This window comes from Carcharhinus amblyrhynchos, chromosome 10 (genome assembly GCF_965287045.1).
Source record: "Carcharhinus amblyrhynchos chromosome 10, sCarAmb.v2.hapA, whole genome shotgun sequence".
In the NCBI taxonomy this organism is placed as follows: domain Eukaryota; kingdom Metazoa; phylum Chordata; class Chondrichthyes; order Carcharhiniformes; family Carcharhinidae; genus Carcharhinus; species Carcharhinus amblyrhynchos.
The window spans coordinates 94,524,313-94,545,515 of record NC_137333.1 but is presented as its reverse complement, the minus strand read 5'-3'; the positions used below and the strand labels follow the sequence as shown (position 1 = coordinate 94,545,515).

Sequence of the window (21,203 nt, the reverse complement as noted above, 5' to 3'; positions counted from 1 at the left end):
AGAACTAAAGTAGTCGTTTAAATGCTCCACATTCTCTATTACAAATTCTCCCATTTTGGACACTAAGTGACTTACAATGATCTCTTTGTTTTGACATATTTATAGAAGCTTTTTAGGGTCACACCAAAACACAATTTCTTCATTCTCTCTCATGTTATCAGAATTTCCTACCTAATAGCACTATGGGAATCCCTCCATCATATGGACTGCAATGGTCTGATAACACACAGGTGAGATAGAAGAGTGGCAAATGTTGTGTCTTTGTTTAAGGGATGCAGGGAAAGGCTGGGAACTTCAGGCCAGTGAGGCTAACATCTGTAGTGCATAAGTTGTGAGAAGATAGTCTAAGAGACATGATCTATAAGCATTTAGAGACACAAGGACTGATTAGGGAGTCAGCTTGGCTTTGTGAGTGGAAAATCATGTCTCACGAATTTGACTGAGTTTTTTCAAGGGGTGACCAAGAAGGTAGATGAGGACAGTGCAGTTGATATTGTCTACATGGACTTTAGCAAGGCCTTTGACAAGGTACCACATGGTAGGTTGTTGCACAAGGTTAAATCTGACAGGATCCAGGGTGAGGTAGCTAAATGAATACAAAATTGGCTTAATGACAGAAGCCAGAGGGTGGTTGCACAGGGTTGTTTTTTTTAAACTGGAGGCCTGTAATAAGCGGTGTGCCTCAGGGATTGGTGTTCGGTCCACTGTTAATTGTCATCTATATTAATGATTTGGATGAGAATTTAGGAGGCATTGTTAGTAAGTTTGCAGATGACACTAAGATTGATGGCAAAGTGGCAGTGAAAGTGGTTATCTAGGATTGCAACGCGATCCTGATCAATTGGGCCAGCAGGCTAATGAATGGCAGATGGAGTTTAATTTAGATAAACGCAAGCTGATGCAATTTGGTAGACTGAACTAGAGCAGGACTTATTCAGTTAGCGGTAGGGCACTGGGGGAGAACAAAGATATAAGGGTACAGATTCATAGCTCCTTGAAAGTGGAGTTACAAATGTACAGGGTGGTGAAGAAAGCATTCGGCATGCTTGGTTTCATCGGTCGGAAATTGAACACAAGAGTTGGGGCGTTTTGTTGACGTTGTACAAGACATTGGTACGGTCACACTTTGAATACTGCATACAGTTCTGGTCACTATTATAGAAAGGATATTATTAAATTAGAAAGAGTGCAGAAAAGATTTACTAGGGTGCTACCAGGACTTGATGGTTTGAGCTATAAGGAAAGGTTGGGTAGAATGGAGCTTAGTTCCCTGATCTTAGAGAGGTCTATAAAATAACAAGGGGCATAGATAAGATAGATAATCAACATTTTTTCCTCAAAGGTAGGGGAGTCTAAAACTAGAGGGTATAGGTTTAAGGTGAGAGAAGAGAGATGCAAAAAAGAGTCCAGAAGACCATTTTTTTCCCCACACAGAGCATGGCGAGTGTCTGGAACAAGCTGCCAGAGATAGTAAGAGGCAGATACAATTTTGTCTTTTAAAAAGCATTTAGACAGTCACATGGGTAAGATAGGTTGAGGGATATGGGCTAAATGCGGGCAACTTGAGGGGAATTGCTTGATAGAGCAGACACAGCACGGTTTCGTTAAGGGGAAGTCGTGTCTGACAAATTTATTGGAGTTCTATGAGGATGTGTCTAGGGTGGTGGATAAAGGAGAGCCGGTGGATGTGGTCGGTCTTGATTTTCAGAAGGCGTTTGACAAGGTACCTCACAAGAGGTTATTGCAGAAGGTAAGGGGGCATGGAGTTGGGGGTAGGGTGTTAGCGTGGATAGGGGATTGGCTGTCAAATAGGAGGCAGAGAGTGGGGGTCAATGGGTGCTATTCGGATTGGCGGTTGGTGACTAGTGGAGTGCCCCAGGGGTCGGTGCTGGGGCCTCAGCTATTTACCATTTAGATAGATGATCTGGAGGAGGGAACCGAGTGTATGGTGTCGAAATTTGCTGATGACACCAAGATTGGTGGAACGGCAAATTGTGCGGAGGGTGTGGAGAGTCTGCAGAAGGATCTAGATAGGCTGGGCGAATGGGCCAGGAACTGGCAAATGGAATTTAATGTTGGCAAGTGCGAGGTGGTCCACTTTGGTAGGAATAATGGTAGGAAGGACTATTACTTACGTGGCAAAAAACTGCAGCAGGCGACGGTGCAGAGGGACCTCGGGGTCCTTGTGCATGAGTCGCAAAAACCCAGCCTGCAGGTGCAGCAGGTGGTCAGGAAGGCTAATAGGATGCTGGCCTTCATAGTGAGGGGGATTGAATATAAAAGTAGGGAGGTCTTGCTGCAGCTGTATAGGGCATTGGTGAGGCCGCAGCTGGAGTACTGTGTGCAGTTTTGGTCGCCGCACTTACGCAAGGATATTTTGGCCTTGGAGGGTGTGCAGAGGAGGTTTACTAGGCTGATACCGGAGTTGAGGGGGTTGAGCTATGAGGAGAGGCTGAATAAACTAGGCTTGTACTCGTTAGAGTTTAGAAGAATGAGGGGAGATCTCATTGAGACATATAAGATGATGAATGGGATGGATAGGATAGCGGTCGAGAGACTCTTCCCGCTCAGAAAGGACAGTAGGACTAGAGGGCACAGCCTCAAGATAAAGGGGGGGGGCAGTTTAGAATGGAGTTGAGGAGGAACTTCTTCACTCAAAGGGTGGTGAATCTCTGGAATTCTCTGCCCGTTGAAGTGGTGGAGGCTGCCTCGCTAAATATTTTTAAGACGCGGGTTGATGGGTTTTTGATAAGCGAGGGGATTAAGGGTTGTGGGGAGAGGACGGGAAAGTGGAACGGAGCCACGACAGATCAGCCATGATCTTATTGAATGGCGGGGCAGGCTCGAAGGGCTAGATGGCCTACTCCTGCTCCTATTTCTTATGTTCTTATAACTGGGAATAGCATAGTGGAAAAAACTGGGTGGTGTGGACAAGTTGAGCCTCTATGTAAACATCAATGATTCTATACCAGGGCCCAGCACTTCCTTTTCAACAGGAAAGGCAAATTAATTGCCAGCCTTGGCAACAATGCCCACATCCCATGAAATTATATCCAAGAAAGTCAGACGGAAACTCCTTCCTGCGCCATAAAATGAACCTTGCATCATCAGAAAAGGAGCAACACTAACTGAGTTGATTTGCAAGACCATCAATACACAACAACAATTACACTTTGACAAAAACTTGCATTTACCTAATGCTGTCAATGTAGATGAACATTCCTGGGTACTTCCCACAAGTCAAAGGAGGGGGATACTTGAACTCTTTACCAAATGAGGTCTAAAGAAGGTCTTAAAGAGGAAAGGGAGTTGGAGAGACATAGGCAGGCCACTGGAGACACAATCATCCATTTTGGGTGAAGGACAGAGATTAGTTAATGCAAAATTGAATAGATTTAATTGAATTCTTGTTACTTGCAATTCCAGGAAGATGAGAGTTTTGTCACTGTTAAAAGTAACGTAGTTTATATCTCATTAATGAGCCTTCCTCAGTTACAAGTAAAACATTTACTCAGCTTCATACAACAGACAAGGTTGCCTTGGAAACTCAGTTCACAACACATTTGTGTATGAACACGCTGCCCAACAGTATGGTGAGATGCAGCCTTGCACTCCATTGCCCAGATTGATTGAGATTGGTGCCAAGCAGAGTAAGGATAAGCTTAAGAGGAAAAGAAAGTCAGCTTAACATAGGTCATTACTTTCCTTCAATTCTTGGATGGTGTCAAGTTTCTTGAGTGTTATTGGAGCTGCACCCATCCAAGCAAGTGGAGCACATTCCATAATACTCCTGATCTGTACCTTACAGGTAGGAGAGGTGTTTTGGGGAATCAGGGTGCAAGCTACTAGCAGCAGTAACCATTACATTTACATTGCTGATTCAATTCAGATTTTGGTCAATGATAATTCCCAGGATACTGATGGTTGGGATACTCTAAAGATTGTCATGCTATTTAATGTCATGTTCTCATTGTACAAATGGTCACTGCCACACACTCATGTGGCGCAAACGTTCCTGACGACCAACCAATCCAAGACTAGATCTTTTTGCACATATTGCTTCGTTACCTGAGGAATTATGAGTGGAGCTGAACCCTGTGCAATCAGCAGCAAACAGGCCCATTTATGATAATATGATGGAGGCAAGATTACAGATAACAAGATCACTGATGAAAGTTAAAGATAATTGGGCCTCAGAGGCTGTATTGGCGAAGCTCCAAGACTGAGATGAATGGTTGCCAAAAAAAAAAAGCACATCTTCCTTTGTGCCAGATATGATTCTAGGCATGAGATCTTACCCTGCGCCCCACCAAAGCCCCAGTGATTGAGTTTTACTAGCAAACTTGTCCCATACTTAGCCAAACAATCTGCTGTTGAGTGATTCATACTGCACGTGCAATCACTTTGTACAAAAATGCCCATGACGTATGTTGACTTAAAGCTTTTGGAAAGAAACAAATCATTCATTTTCCTCAAGTTCATATAACAATTTCCAGTAGGAAACACCCATCTTTTGCTGAGACACTAGCTGATTATCCCTGTCCTTAGAGTGGAGATAACACACCATTGCCTCACAGCACCAGGGACCCAGGTTTAATTCCAGTCTTGGGTCACAGTCTGTGTGGAGTTTGTACATTCTCCGTGTCTGCATGAGTTTCCTTCAGTTTCCCCCCACAGTCCAAAGATGTGCAGGTTAGGTGGATTAGCCATGCTAAATTGAGCCTTAGTGTCCAAAGATGTGCAAGTTAGGCAGATTAGCCATGGCAAACGTTCAGGGTTACAAGGATAAAGCGGAAGGGAGGGCCTGGATGGGTGCTCTTTTGGGTAGCTGCAGACTTGATGCACTGTGGAGATTTTACATTCCCTGACTAAGACACACATAAACTGGCAGTAAAAATACAGATCTGAGGACAGAATGTCTGTCCAACGCCAGCATCTCTACATCATAACTAGACTCCAGGCAGGTCTTGCTTAGGCACCATTTTTGGACATTACAGCACACAAAGTGCAGTCAACTTTGCAAAATCCTCCTCACTGTCAAGTGGGAGAGCAGTCTTATAGAGGAATACAGCATGCTCACAGAATCATACCTTTCAGTCAAAATCCTGAACTCTTCCAACACAATTCATGGGCATGTTTATATTATGAGCAGGGCTGTCTCCAGTCACTCAAGGGTATCAGGTTAATGTGGCCCTGGAAATCCTGAACATTGACTCATGGCACCTGGCCAAACATAGATACTGCTCTCCCTCAACAGATGTATCAATACAACTCCGTTCTGAGCATCACTTGGAAGAGGCACTGATGGTACCAAGGAAACAGAATATACTTTAGATGGAGGACTTAAGTCCCCATGATGATGAGTGGATTGGTAGCATGACTGCCAAGCTGTGAAGAACATAGCTGTCAAACTGCATCTGTAACGTGCGAACTAACACTTCGAAAAAAATCTATTTGACTGCCACCCACCACAGGAAGAGGCATCTGTCCACAACTGTACAGCTAGAAGTGACAACCACACACTGAAGATAAAAATTTCATTTCCATAATGAGGCTATCTTCCTTCGTATAGTGTGGCACTTGTATTGTGCCTAAACCGTGATCGGGTTCTGTTTTGAATCCAAGTTCAAAACTGGGTATTCACAAAGTGCTGTGGGCCATAGTAGTAGAATTATATTCCACCACATCAGTAACTTAATGGGCCTTCATATCCCTCACTCTACAGTTACCATCAAGCCAGGAGATCAACCTAGGTTCAACAAGTGAAAATGAGCATGCCTGGAATAGCACCAGGCATAACTAAAAATGAGGTGTCAATCTAGTGAAGCTATAACATAGGTCTACATGCACGCTAAACAGAAGTAGCGTGCCATAGACAGATTAAGTAATCCACAACCAAAAGACCAAAGTTTTGCGACATTCAGATGTAATATGGTGGGTGACTGAACTAAGAGAATAAAGGAGGAAAATGAACATCCCCATCCTCAAAGATGGCTGAACCTACCACAAGAGTAAAAAGACAAGGCCGCAGCATTCTACCTATTGGCAGAAGTACTGACCATCTCACCACTTTCCTGTAGCTCCCACCAATACTGATGCCAGTTTTCAGCCAATTTGATTCATTTCACGTGATATCAAGAAACAGATGGATGTACCAGATCTAACAAAGGCTACCAAGCTTGACAACATCCTATTTTGCTCGGGCTTCTTGATGCCACACTTGGTCAAATAAGAGTCGTCACTCTCATCTTACCTCAAGTTCAGCTCTTTTGTTCATGCTTAGACTAAGGCTGTAATGAGATCTGGAGTTGTGATGCTAGCAGATGCCAAACCAGGTGTCAACGAGCAGGTTATTGTTGTGCAAATGCCTCTTTTCAATGACACCACCCATCATTTTGGTGATGTTTTGTGAATAAACTGATTGGGCGGTAATTAGATTTGCCCTGCAATTTGTGGACAAACAATTTTTCACATTGTTAGCATCAGGACAGTGGCACCAAGGAGCAAAATGGAAGTCAAAGGGAATCAGGGGAAAACTCTCCACCAGCTGGTGTCATACCCTGCACAAAAGAAAACGTTTGTAGTTTTTGGAGTTCAATCATCTCAACCCCAAGACAATGCTGCAGGTGTTCCTCAGGGCAATGTCCTAGGCCGACCACATTCAGCTATCTCATTAATCATTTCCCCTCCGTCATAAGTTTCATTCAGAACTCTTAGGATACTGAAGCAGTCTGTGCTCACATGTAGCAAAACCTGCATAACAATGTGACCTGGGCAGATAAGTGGTAAGTAGCACACAAGTGCAAGGTAATAACTACAATTGACCATAATTTTTAAACTGGACTCGTCACAAATGCAGTGGCTATAGCAACAGTTAAGTGGCTCACCTTCTGAGTCTTTCAAACTCTTTCCACCACATACCAGACACAAGTCAAGAACGTGATGGAATACTTCCCACTCGCCGGGATGAGCAGAGCTCCAACGACAAGTAGTTCAGCAACATTTAGGCCAAAGCATCTTGATTGATTGGCATCCCATCCACCAGTCCCTCACACCAGCACACTTGCTGCAGGGTGCACTATCTCCAACATGCATTGCAGCAACTCCCCAGAGTTCTACAACAGCACCTTCCAAACCCATGACCTCTTATTACCCAAAAAGGGATAGGGAGTCAACTGTTCCCCTCCGAGTTGTGCACCACCCTGACTTGGAAATGCAAAATACTGTCGTTCTTTCATCACTGAGTTAAAGCCTGGAACATTTTACCTAACTGTGGGATATCTTCGACACACAAGGTACAGCTGTTCAAATAGACAGCTTGCCACCACTTTCTCTGGGACAATTAGAGCAGCAATAAACCCTAGCCTTATTGCCACACAAGTTTGAAAATAAATGCCATGGCAGTATCTTAGAGAAGTTCTCCCTGATATTTGGCCAATATTAATCCCTCATCCAATATCACAAAAACAGATTATCTGGCCACCGTCCTGTTTTCTAAGATATAAATGTGACTATTCTTCAGTAATTCATTAGCTGTAAAAGTACATTGGATTATCTAGGAAGCACTGTATGAAAAAATGTTCTTTCTTTTGAGCGTAGATAAGGAAAGTATTTACAACAAAAAGGGGACACAAGGATGTTTTAATTCAACGTAAAAAAGTGACTTGATAAAAACTACAATTTATTTCTTCCATTATGTTAAAGCTTTAAAAAACGAGGAATTGTTAACTACAAATGAATGGAACAGTGTTTAACATATGACAACAAACTGCAAGTTACATTCCGAACTTCTACCCAATAAATCGCACAATGCAGATTTTATTTTTAAGAATGCAATGCAAACAAAAACAAACTGGGGATTGCTGCTAAAAAGTTCTCCCAATCTGCAGAGTGAATGAGGCTGGTAGCTTGAAGTGAGAGGAAGAAGGAAGGTAGCTGGAAGCAGTCAGTCAGTCAGGCTGGTTGGCTGGCCTTGGCGCCAAAGCTCAATGTGAAGCAGTCCTCCCTCCACAACAGCAAAATGCTGAAGGGGAAAGACAGAGGGACACGCCAAAGCCATCCAGCCGCCACCGCCGCCGTGTGGCCACTCGCCCTTCAAGTACAAGATATGTTATATCTGCACAACTTTTAACTGTTCCTTTAAGTATATTTCCTTTGAAAAGGGTAGAATATGTAAAGACAAAAGGAGGTGGAGGGCCGACCGCATTGCATGCACAAGAGTGGCGGCAGGAGGAGGAAAGGCCCATAGCTCCGCCGCGGCCTCGAGTACAAGCGCTGCCCCCACCCCAATAACACACACATACACAAAGGGAAAATAGTCGAGGCCCGGGAGCCAGCTTCCACGCACTCACCGACCATTCCGGGCCTTCGGACACGGCAATCCGCCACTCCATGAGTGGAACTCTACCCCCTCGACTCTCGCTGAGGACAGGAGCTCTCCTATTCGGCTACTCGGCGCTCTCGCTGCTTTTTTCTCTCACTCACTGTGCCTCCTGTTGACAGCAACCACTGAGCATGCGCCAGGCCCGGGCCCGGCAACTCAACCCACCGCCAGGCATTGTGGGATGGCCAACCGTCACTTAGCTTGGGAGGCCATTTGGACAAGAGGACAAGACAGAAAGAGACCGCAACACAGAGAGACTGAATCTCACACGCAACAGCACAGAGAGATTGAACCACACACACACACACACAACACAGAGAGAGACAGCAACACAGAGAGATTGAACCGCACACAGAGACACAACAACACAGGGAGAGACAACACGGAGAGACCACAACACAAAAATTTAGAGTAGCTAAGAGTAGTGGGCGAGAAGAGGATTGGGAGAGGTTTAAATGTCAACAAAGATTGACAAAGAAGTTGATAAGGAAGGGTAGGAGAAACTATGAAGCTGGGCTAGCGCTTAATATAAAAAAGGATAGCAAGAGTTTTTATAAATATATAAAAAGGAAGAGGCTGGCTAGGGTAAATGTTGGTCCTTTAGAGGATGAGAAAGGGGACCTAGTGGTAGGGGATGGGGATATGGCTAAGGTATTGAATAACTTTTTTGTTTCTGTCTTCACGGAGGAGGACGTGAATAATTTGCCGGGTGTTAGCGATGGAAAGGTGGTAGGACTGGAGGGTCTTAATGACATTACTGTTACTAGAAAGGCGGTGCTCGACAGACTGGAGCGGCTGATTGTGGACAAGTCCCCAGGACTGGATGGAATGCATCTAAGGGTTCTGAAAGAAATGGCGGAGGTGATAGTGGATGCCTTGGTGGTTATTTTCCAAACGTCGCTGGATTCCGGGGAAGTGCCGGATGATTGGAAAACGGCTAATGTTACGCCGTTGTTTAAGAAGGGTGCCAGGCAAAAGGCGGGGAATTATAGGCCGGTTAGTTTAACGTCTGTGGTAGGTAAAATGTTAGAATCTGTCATTAAGGAGGAAATTGCGAGGCATCTTGAAGGGAATTGCTTGATAGAGCAGACGCAGCACGGTTTCATTAAAGGGAAGTCATGTCTGACAAATTTACTGGAGTTCTATGAGGATGTGTCTAGGGCGGTGGATAGAGGAGAGCCGGTGGATGTGGTCTTTCTAGATTTTCAGAAGGCGTTTGACGAAGTGCCTCACAAGAGGTTATTGCAGAAGGTCGAGGGACATGGAGTTGGGGGTAGGGTGTTAACGTGGATAGAGGATTGGTTGTCAAATAGGAGGCAGAGAGTGGGGGTCAACGGGTGCTATTCGGATTGGCGGATGGTGACTAGTGGAGTGCCCCAGGGGTCGGTGCTGGGGCCTCAGCTTTTTACCATTTATATAGATGATCTGGAGGAGGGAACCGAGTGTAGAGTGTCGAAATTTGCTGATGACACCAAGATTGGGGGAACGACAAATTGTGCGGAGGGTGTGGAGAGTCTGCAGAAGGATCTAGATAGGCTGGGCGAATGGGCCAGGAAATGGCAAATGGAATTTAATGTTGGCAAGTGTGAGGTGGTCCACTTTGGTAGGAAGAATGGTAGGAAGGACTATTACTTACGGGGTGAAAAACTGCAGCAGGCGACGGTGCAGAGGGACCTCGGGGTCCTTGTGCATGAGTCGCAAAAACCCAGCTTGCAGGTGCAGCAAGTGGTCAGGAAGGCGAATGGGATGCTGGCCTTCATAGCGAGGGGGATTGAGTATAAAAGTAGGGAGGTCTTGCTGCAGCTGTATAGGGCATTGGTGAGGCCGCAACTGGAGTACTGTGTGCATTTTTGGGCGCCGCACCTGCGCAAAGATATTTTGGCCTTGGAGGGAGTGCAGAGGAGGTTTACTAGGCTGATACCGGAGTTGAGGGGGTTGAGCTATGAGGAGAGGCTGAATAAACTGGGCTTGTACTCGTTAGAGTTTAGAAGAATGAGAGGAGATCTCATTGAGACGTATAAGATGATGAATGGGATGGATAGGATAGAGGTGGAAAGACTCTTCCCGCTCAAAAAAGACAATAGGACTAGGGGGCACAGCCTCAAGATAAAAGGGGGGCGGTTTAGAACGGAGTTGAGGAGGAACTTCTTCACTCAAAGGGTGGTGAATCTCTGGAATTCTCTGCCCGTTGAAGTGGTGGAGGCTGCCTCGCTAAATATTTTTAAGACGCAGGTTGATGGGTTTTTGATAGGAGAGGGGATTAAGGGTTATGGGGAGAGGGCGGGAAAGTGGAACTGAGCAGCGACAGATCAGCCATGATCTTATTGAATGGCGGGGCAGGCTCGAAGGGCTGGATGGCCTACTCCTGCTCCTATTTCTTATGTTCTTATGTTCTTAAAAACAGAGAGACTCAACAGCACACATGAATGTGGAGAGACAGAACAACACAAAGAGACAGACTGAACGGAGAGAGAAAGAGACAACAACACACATATGGAGAGACTTAACAACATACAGAGACCAAACAAAGACAGAGAGTTTCAGCAACACACAGAACGAGAGATTCACAACAGGAAGAGAAAAAGAAAGAGACTCAACACAAAGATGGATGCTTTTTATGGTGCATCTTTGAAAACTGGTGAGAGTCTTGCAGACATACCTAATTACCTTTGGTTCCACAACAGAGAAAGTGTGGGACTGTCACTGAATTGTCTGAGGCACTTCTCTTATATGCCAAAATGTATAAGGATGTTTACCTGGCAGGGGTGAAACCATGATCAAGCAGGTGATGAGCTAACCCATTGCACTGGGGGCGTGCTAACGCCTGCGATGATGGTTTGCCCAGGCTTCGGTAGGGTAAAAGATCAGGGTAGCCAATGAGGTTAAACCGAGGCTTTACCTGATTCAATTTTTCAAAGCAATGTCAGCCTATTGAGTAAGATGAAGCATTAGATCAAGCCCAGGAGGGGGTGTAATGTCTCATCCTATCAGCTTGGATCTTTTTTTGTCCCTCAAGTGGGGACCATGAATTGGATTCAATTTGAATTGGGTTTTTTGATTGGACTAAAAGTATATTTCCTTGAACAGTGTGTGTTGGAGCCGACGAGGGAGCGAGCTATCTTGGATCTGGTGCTATGTAATGAGGCGGGTAGAATTAGGGACCTTGCGGTGAAGGATCCTCTTGGAGACAGTGATCATTGCATGGTGGAGTTTCTGTTGCAGATGGAGGAGGAGAAAGTGGGTTCCCGGACACGCGTCCTTTGTTTGAATAGAGGGGAGTATGGTAGGATGAGAGAAGAATTGGCGAATGTGGACTGGGGGAGCGCATTGGAAGGTAGGTCTGCTGAGGAGCAGTGGAGGATCTTTAAGGAGATCTTTCTTGGTGCTCAGCAGAAATTTATTCCGATGGTCAAAAAGGACAGTAGGAGGAGAGGTAATAAGCCGTGGATAACGAAGGAGGTGAAGGAAAGTGTTAAATTAAAAGCGGAGGAATTTAGAGTAGCTAAGAGCAGTGGGTGAGAAGAGGATTGGGAAAGGTTTAAATGTCAACAAAGATTGACAAAGAAGTTGATAAAGGAGGGTAGGAGAAGCTATGAAGCTGGGCTAGCACTTAATATAAAAAAGGATAGCAAGAGTTTTTATAAATATATAAAAAGGAAGAGGCTGGCTAGGGTGAACGTTGGTCCTTTAGAGGATGAGAAAGGGGAGCTAGTGGTAGGGGATGGGGATATGGCTAAGGTCTTGAATAACTTTTTTGTTTCTGTCTTCACGGAGGAGGACGTGAATAATTTGCCGGGTGTTAGCGATGGAAAGGTGGTAGGACTGGAGGGTCTTAATGACATTACTGTTACTAGAGAGGTGGTGCTCGACAGACTGGAGGGGCTGATTGTGGACAAGTCCCCAGGACCGGATGGAATGCATCCGAGGGTTCTGAAAGAAATGGCGGAGGTGATAGTGGATGCCTTGGTGGTTATTTTCCAGACGTCGCTGGATTCCGGGGAAGTGCCGGAAGATTGGAAAACGGCTAATGTTACGCCGTTGTTTAAGAAGGGTGCCAGGCAAAAGGCGGGGAATTATAGGCCGGTTAGTTTAACGTCTGTGGTAGGTAAAATGTTAGAATCCGTCATTAAGGAGGAAATTGCGAGGCATCTTGAAGGGAATTGCTTGATAGGGCAGACGCAACACGGTTTCATTAAAGGGAAGTTGTGTCTGACAAATTTACTGGAGTTCTATGAGGATGTGTCTAGGGCAGTGGATAGAGGAGAGCCGGTGGATGTGGTCTTTCTGGATTTTCAGAAGGCGTTTGACAAGGTACCTCACAAGAGGTTATTGCAGAAGGTCAGGGGACATGGAGTTGGGGGTAGGGTGTTAGCGTGGATAGAGGATTGGTTGTCAAATAGGAGGCAGAGAGTGGGGGTCAATGGGTGCTATTCGGATTGGCGGTTGGTGACTAGTGGGGTGCCCCAGGGGTCGGTGCTGGGGCCTCAGCTATTTACCATTTATATAGATGATCTGGAGGAGGGAACCGAGTGCAGGGTGTCGAAATTTGCTGATGACACCAAGATTGGGGGAAAGGCAAATTGTGCGGAGGGTGTGGAGAGTCTGCAGAAGGATCTAGATAGGCTGGGCGAATGGGCCAGGAAATGGCAAATGGAATTTAATGTTGGCAAGTGTGAGGTGGTCCACTTTGGTAGGAAGAATGGTAGGAAGGACTATTACTTACGTGGCAAAAAACTGCAGCAGGCGACGGTGCAGAGGGACCTCGGGGTTCTTGTGCATGAGTCGCAAAAACCCAGCTTGCAGGTGCAGCAGGTGGTCAGGAAGGCTAATAGGATGCTGGCCTTCATAGCGAGGGGGATTGAATATAAAAGTAGGGAGGTCTTGCTGCAGCTGTATAGGGCATTGGTGAGGCCGCAGCTGGAGTACTGTGTGCAGTTTTGGGCGCCGCACCTGCGCAAGGATATTTTGGCCCTGGAGGGAGTGCAGAGGAGGTTTACTCGGCTGATACCGGAGTTGACGGGATTGAGCTATGAGGAGAGGCTGAATAAACTAGGCTTGTACTCGTTAGAGTTTAGAAGAATGAGGGGAGATCTCATTGAGACGTATAAGATGATGAATGGGATGGATAGGATAGAGGTGGAGAGACTCTTCCCGCTCAAAAAAGACAGTAGGACTAGGGGGCACAGCCTCAAGATAAAGGGGAAGCGGTTTAGAACGGAGTTGAGGAGGAACTTCTTCACTCAAAGGGTGGTGAATCTCTGGAATTCTCTGTTGCAGCAACTCACAGAGTCTCCTTCGACGGCACCTTCCGAACCTGCAACCTCTACCAGGAGATCCGACAAGACTACAATTTAAAAATTGTCATTCTTTTTTTCAAATATTTCCCTGGCCTCGCACTCTTCCCCATCTTCTCAAGTCCTGCAACCATCTCATACTTCTGTGCTCTTCTAATTTTAGCCCCTCACACATCTGATTTCCTTCACTCCACCACTGGCAGTTGTGCATTCAGTCATAATGGGGTAAAACTATTCTTCGTTTAGTACTTCTAATCTGTTCCTAAAAATGGCAAGCTAAACAAAAATGTGCTAACCAAAAATCACCTCATAAGAAACCATGTAATAAGTGTGGGTTAAATTACTATAATTTTTACACAACAAGCTTTTTGACTGCCTTGAACTGAACCGGTCAAAAAATCCAGCTCTGATGAAGGGTCATTCAGATTCAAATCGTTGGCTCTATTCTTTCTCCACAGATGCAGTCAGACCTGCTGAGATTTTCCAGCATTTTCTGTTTTTGTTTCAAAAATCCTCTTACTAACTCAAGAGCTCTTTATATCTTATTAATTATTTCTACTTACCTCCTTTTTGCTGCTTCCTGTTCATCAACTCTTCCACTCATCATTTTTCACCAAGCCCCCCCAACCCTCCACTCAGTTCCTTCCTCTCTCAACCCTCCCACAGGTGACTTCCACTTACAGCCTCTCTTGCTCTCTCCTTCACTCTCGGTCATAGCAGGCTCATCGCTCAAAACAGGACGGCACACCATGGTTAGCACTGCTGCCTCACAGTGCCAAAGACCTGGGTTCAATTCCCAGCTTGGGTCACTGTCTGTGTGGAGTTTGCACGTTCCCTCTGCGTCCACATGGGTTTCCTCAGGGTGCTCCAGTTTTCTCCCACAGTCCAAAAATGTGTGGATTAGGTTGATTGGCCATGCTAAATTGACCCTTAGTGTCCCAGGATGCGTAGGTTAGAGAGATTAGCGGATAAGCATATGGGGCTACTGGGATAGGGCCTGAGTGGAATTGTTGTTGGTGCAAACCTGATGGGCTGAAAAGCCTCTTTCTGCAGGGATTCTATGTAAGGACCCAGGAGAGGGGCAGGAAGCCCCAAGAATCAGGATAGAAACAGCAAGCAGGAGCATGGGTGGAAAGTGTGAACAGGAGGGTCATAATTTTGGAGCTCTCATACCTGTCAACACAATGCACATACCGTGACCACATGAACTGCAGCAATTCACTCCATCACCTTCTCAAAGAAAAGTAGGGTGTATGATGCTGACTTTGCCAATGACACCCACAACCTGAGAATTAATATTATTCGAAGCAGTTACTTCATGATTACAAAATTATTTAGGCAGCAAATGAAAAATATGAGCTATTAGTCTTCCAATTCAGACACACTCAACTGCTTTTTATTATCAGTCACTGAGGCTAGAAGTTACAACACCTGTAGGGGAAAATTTGTTTGTCTGAAGAGACAACACAGTCCCTTGATATTGAAGTGAAGCCACTGCTAATCCAGTCTCACTGGGAGAAATAACTGATGCTTTTGAAAAGTAAGCAAATTCCCCAATGACCCTACTTTCCTCCTCCCTGATCGCACAAGGAATATTTGCAAAATCCTGGTGTGTTCAACAGTTTTTAATTGCTTCATAATCCTCTAAAGGGAAGTGAGATAAGTGTGTCCTGAAGGATATAAATGCATTGGAAGCAGTTCAGAGAACTCCACCCAGGATGGGTGTCTTATGAAGAAACAATAGACAGCCTGGGCCTGAATCCATTGGAGTTCAGAAGATTGAGAGATGATCTTATTGAAACATATAGGGACTGATTATATATAGCCTGCTGAAACATATAGCCCACTGCGCTGCTGGGAGAATCAAGTGGGCACTATGCAGCAGTCTTCCCACTGGGAACTACATCCTCCGTGCATCTCTAGCCGCCAGCTTTCCAGCACTATCAGCTCTGAGCCAGAAATCAATGCAGAGCTGTATAAATTATGGAAATGAGTATTATCTTATTAGTGGGACTGGCACTAAAGTCTCTGGGCCCACTCACCTCCTCTCCCCCACACCTGCCAGGAGTTTTTCACTCCAGTAGGGTTTACAATAGCTCTCCCGTAGCAGGGAGCTGGCAGGCCAACCCCACCCCCCGGAGTGAACGGGGGCCGTCGAGGCCCCCCCAGGAGGTCAGGGTAAAGCCAGCTTGGCAGTGTCAGGCTGGCCCCCTACACTGCTCAAGGGGCAAAGTGGCACTGCCCAGACACTGCGAAAGGAGCAGGGCCAGTGGAAGTGGGGCCTAATGGAAGCAGCACCTCTGAGGGTGTGATTGGTGGTGGTGAGGGTTCCCACTGCCATTCTGCATTTGGCGGTGACAGAGGGAGCAATTGGGAGGCCAGCAGTACAGGGCTGCAGCACATGTGCCAATCTCAGCGTTGACAAATCGGTGCATGTGCAGTGGCCCACTAAGCGCTATGCTGCCGGCCTCTCAGTTTAGGCCCCACCCACAGCTTTTTAATAAGATTCATGCTAGTGCACTCTGCAATGCACAAAAGTGTGGAAGATTCATTTTGAAAGTCCCGCTGAAAAAAACAGCTGGATTTACTCATTTTTCCTGTGGGGAATTGACAGGGTGGATGCAGAAAAGATCATAATCTTAGGGTCTCAAAAGAAGTAACTGAGATAGTTGATGCATTGGTTTTAATTTTCCAAAATTCCATGATTTGGGGAAGATTCCATAGAAAATGCAAGCAGGGGTCATAGAATCCCTATAGTGCAGAAAGAGACCATTCGACCCATCGAGATTGTTAGTAATCTGAACACCTCGAAACTTAAAGCTCTCAACCAACTCCAGTTCTTCATCTTTGATGCAGACAAAGAACAATTCAGCACAGGATCAGGCTCTTCGGCCCTCCAAGCCTGCACTGATCATGATGCCCTAATTAAAAAATAAACCTTCTGCCCCTACTCAGTCCTTATCCCTCTATTTCCTCCCTATTCATGTACCCATGAAGGTGTCTCTTAAATTTTGTTAATGCACCTGCTTCCACCTGCTCTGGTAGCAGGTTCCAGGCATCCACTACTCTCTGCACACATCTTCCTCAAACTTTCCCCCTCTCACCTTGAACATGTGCCCTCTTGTTATTGATACTTCTACCCTGGGAAAATGCCTCTGACTGTCCACCCTATCTATGTCTCTGATTTTGTAGACATCTATCAGGTCTCCCGTCAGTCTCTGTCTTTCCAGTGAAAGATGAAAAATACAAGATAAACAAAGCATGCACTGAACTCAAAACAGAAGCTTGGAAAAGAGTCAGTGGGGAACTCAGAGGCAGATCAGAAACCCAACAGTGCAGAAGGAGGCCACTCAGCTAATTGAGTCTGCACCAACATTCTGACAGTATACCTAACTCAGGTTCTATTCCTCTTACTCCACATATTTACCCCATTAATCCCCCTAACCCTACACATCTTGGGTCACTAAGAGATAATTTAGCATAGCCAATCCATCTAATCTGCACACGTTTGGACTGTGGGAGGAAATCAAAGCACCCAGATGAAACATATGCAAATATGGGGAGAACATGCAAACTCCACAAATCACCCAAGGCTGGAATTGAACTCAAGTTCCTGGTGCGTGAAGCAGGAGTGCTCATCACTGTGCCACCCAGGCCTGACATGAAGCTTGGGTGCAAAGCAAAGTGGAAACCACGGATTGCCTGGCTCGCCTCACAATAATAATTGCCTACATTTTGGCCACGGATAGAATTTGGTTCATGGCAGATGGCTGAGAATAAATTGCATTTAAGTATTCTCTTGCAAACCAAAATGCAAAAACATTCCAACACTTCGTTATGGTTGAGATTTTTCCATGTGCTGATCTACATGGCATGGTGGCACAGTGGTTAGCAGTGCTGCGTCACAGCACCAGGGACCAGGGTTCAATTCCTGGCTTGGGTCACTGACTATGTGGAGTTTGCACGTTCTCCCTGTGTGTTTCCTCCGGGTGCTCCGGTTTCCTCCCACAGTTCAAAGATGTGCGGGTTAGGTTGATTGACTATGCTAAATTGACCCTCGTGTCAGGGGGATTATCTGAGTAAATATGTGGGATTATGAGAATAGGGCCTGGGTGGGGTTGTGGTCAGTACAAACTCAATGGGCCGAATAGCCTCCTTTTGCACTAGGGATTCTATGACAGGCAGGACTGTTTCTATAATTTTATAAATTAACATTTACTCATTTATTGCCAATTCATCTTCAGTCCAAAACTCCTCAAAACACTTTTTGTAATGTTTAAAGAAAGAGGAACATCTGATATTCAGCTGCTCCATTACATAGGAACAGAACATTACATAGGGCCATTCAGCCCCTCAGAGCTATTCTATTATTCAATAGCATCATTGCTTATCTGTAGACCAACTTCATTCTACCTTAATATTCTTGGTCAGCAAACATCGATCCTCATATTTAAGGTTATTGGTTAAGATTGCCGCTCCAAAATGACACATCTCCCATCTTAGTTTTTTTTTATGGCTCCCTGTAGAGACCTCCCCCACTCCCATAAATCCGCAAATCACAACGTGAACTGTATTCCAAGAAATATCAGGCTAATTTATGTAAACTCATAATCAAACCCTTTTGGTCCTTGTAACATTTTGGTGAATCTCTGTGTAGCTCTTCCAAGATATCCTTTACAAATCTATGTTGACTCCAATTTCTAAATATTCAGTCACTCTATCTTGAATTACAGATTTCCTGGTTTCATTTACCTTGCTTAAATAAAGAGGTCACTTTTGTGATTTCCCAATATAAAGGGATAGTTCCTAAATCAACACTACTTTGAAAGATTATGGCTAAAACATCTGCAAATTTCTCACACTTCCTTTAAAACTCTGGCGGAAACTATCAGGTCTAGGAGATGTCAGTTTTTAGTATTTTATCTCATTCGATTTTCTTACATTAGCTTTAATGATTTCTAATCCTTGATACGTTATCTGTTTGCTTACAAATCGGGTATATTAATCTCTTCCTCTATGAAAACTGACAAAAGTACAGAAATAGATTCAACAAGTGTGCATTTCCTTATTTTCATTTGCTATATTACTTGAATTTTTTTGGGAGACTGCATATTACCCTCAACTACCCCTTTTCTCAACTGTAAAAACTGTTAATCTTGATATCCCACAAGCATTCAATCAGATTGCTTTACCTGTTACATATCAATCTCATTCCCCTTGATCTATCCCACTTTTTGAACTTGTATAAGCTTGTTTATTTAGTTTTATATCATGCTTATTTCATTTGATACATGAAGCTCTTGCCCCTTGGGGATATATATTGGCCATGCTTTAAACCAAATTATTTTTGAACACCTTCCATTGTTTGTTTATAATTTTACCCAATGACAACTTCAATCAATTTGTGCTGTCAAATTCTTGAATCACCCATACCAAAATCTAGAATCTTAATAACGCTTCTGTTTCTCCTTTCAAACCCAAGATTGAATTCATACATATCATTATTGGTGTTAAGGTATCAGTAAGGGAACATTTATCCAAGTTTTGGTTCATTATTAAAGCTAGTATGTCCTACCCTTTAGTTGGTCCAGGAACATGTTTCTACTGAAAACTATCTTGAATGCAGTAAAGAAGCCCAATATCTTTCTGACACAAGTCACTCTGCTCTTCTCAAGCTTCTAATTAACTCAGTTTATTTCTTAAACTCCACAGCCCCAACTTTTATCAAGGAATTGTGGAGATTTCGGTCCGTATCATCATCCCGGTACCAAAGAAAAGCCAGGCAGCGTGCCTTAATGACTATTGTCCAGTGGTTCTGACATCCATCATAGTGAAGTGCTTTGAAAGGTTAGTCATGGCATGAATCAGTTCCGACCTCCCACATTGCCTGGATCCACTACTGTTTGCCTACCACCGCAACAGGTCCACAGCAGATGCCATTTCCCTGGCCCTGCTCTTAACCCTAGAAAATCTAGATAACAAAGACATCCATGTCAGATTCCTATTCATCAACCACAACTTAGTCTTCAACACCATTATTCCTATGAAACATCTCCAAATTCTGTGGCCTGGGGCTCAGCTCCTCCCCCCATGAGTGGATTCTGAACTTCCTAATCCACAGACCACAACCAGTAAGGATGTGCAACAAAACCTCCCTCACGATCATCCTCAACAACGGTGCTCCACAAGCCTGTGCGTCAGCCCCTTACTATACTCCTTATACACAGAAGACTGTGTGGCCAAGTTCCTCTCCAACTCAATTTTCAGGTTTGCTGATGACACCACCTGAGTGCGTCAGATCTCAAACAACGAGATGGAGTATAGGAAAGAGATAGAGAATCTGGAGAACTGGTGCAATGACAATAATCTCTCCCAAAATGTTACAAAAGGAAGGAGATAGTCATCGACTTCAGGAAACACAGTGGAGGACATGCCTGTCTACATCAATGAGGATGAAGTATAGGGTTGAGAGCTTCAAGTTTTTAGGTGACCAGATCACCAACAACCTGTCCTGGTTCCTCCATTCTGACGCTATAGTTAAGAAAGCCCACCAACACCTCTACTTAGAAGACTAAGGAAATTTGGCATGTCTGCTACATCTCTCACCAACTTTTACAGAGACACCATAGAAAGCATTCTTTCTGATTATATCACAGCTTGGTATTGCTCCTGCTCTGTCCAAGGCTGCAAGAAACTACAAGGGGTCGTGAATGAAGCCCAGTCCTCTCATCTATTGATACTGTCTACGCTTCCTGCTGCCTCAGAAGAACAACCAGCATAATTAAGAACTCCACGCACCCCAGACATACACTCTTCCACCTTCTTCCATCGAGAAGAAGATACACTAACCAACTCAAGAACAGCTTCTTCCCTGCTACTGTCAGCCTTTTGAATGGACTTACCTTGCATTAAGTGGATCTTTCTCTGTAACCCAGCTATGACTGCAACACTACATTCTGCACTGTCTCCTTTTTGTCTCCATGTACAGTATGCTTTAGAACTTTTTTTTAAGAATCCCTGCAGTACAAGAGGAGGCCATTTGGACCATCGAGTCTGCACTAACCATAATCCCACCCAGGCTTTATTCCTGTAACCCCACATATTTGCCCTAGTAATCCCCTGACACTAAGGTCAATTTACCATGGCTAATCAACCTAACTTGCATGTCTTTGGACTGTGGGAGGAAACCTGACCACCCAGAGGAAATCCACACAGACACAGGGAGAACATGCAAACTCCACAGTCACCCAAGGCCAGAACTGAACCAGATCCCTGGCACTGTGAGACAGCAATGCTAACTGCTGCCCTATGCTATCCGTATAGTTTTGTGGTTGAATATTAGGCTCCCTAGCCCTCATCCCTCCCACCACCTCCCTATGCCCCATCCATACCAAGTCATGTCAACTCAAGACCCCACCCCAATGTCTTTTTATACCCTCTATGCCAAGCTATGTTCCTAACTCATCCCATGACCACTTGTAGCCTCAATGTCAACTCATGGCTCTCCACACATCCCATGGCCCATC

The 21,203-nt window shown here is 44.9% G+C and overlaps 1 protein-coding gene across 3 annotated transcripts in view; it reads right to left on the bottom strand.

The window, feature by feature from the left end:
* jade3 (jade family PHD finger 3) overlaps positions 1-8,494 on the bottom strand; it is a 62,753-nt gene extending 54,259 nt beyond the window's left edge. For 2 of the 3 annotated variants that reach the window (XM_080197630.1, XM_080197629.1), the window contains exon 1: positions 8,352-8,494. The gene's annotated coding sequence lies outside the window, so the exon portion shown is untranslated. Of the gene's footprint in view, positions 1-3,194; positions 3,225-8,351 lie in introns of those variants that run through there. The other variant, XM_080197633.1, reaches the window with a different exon arrangement.
* Positions 8,495-21,203: the final 12,709 nt, after the last annotated feature.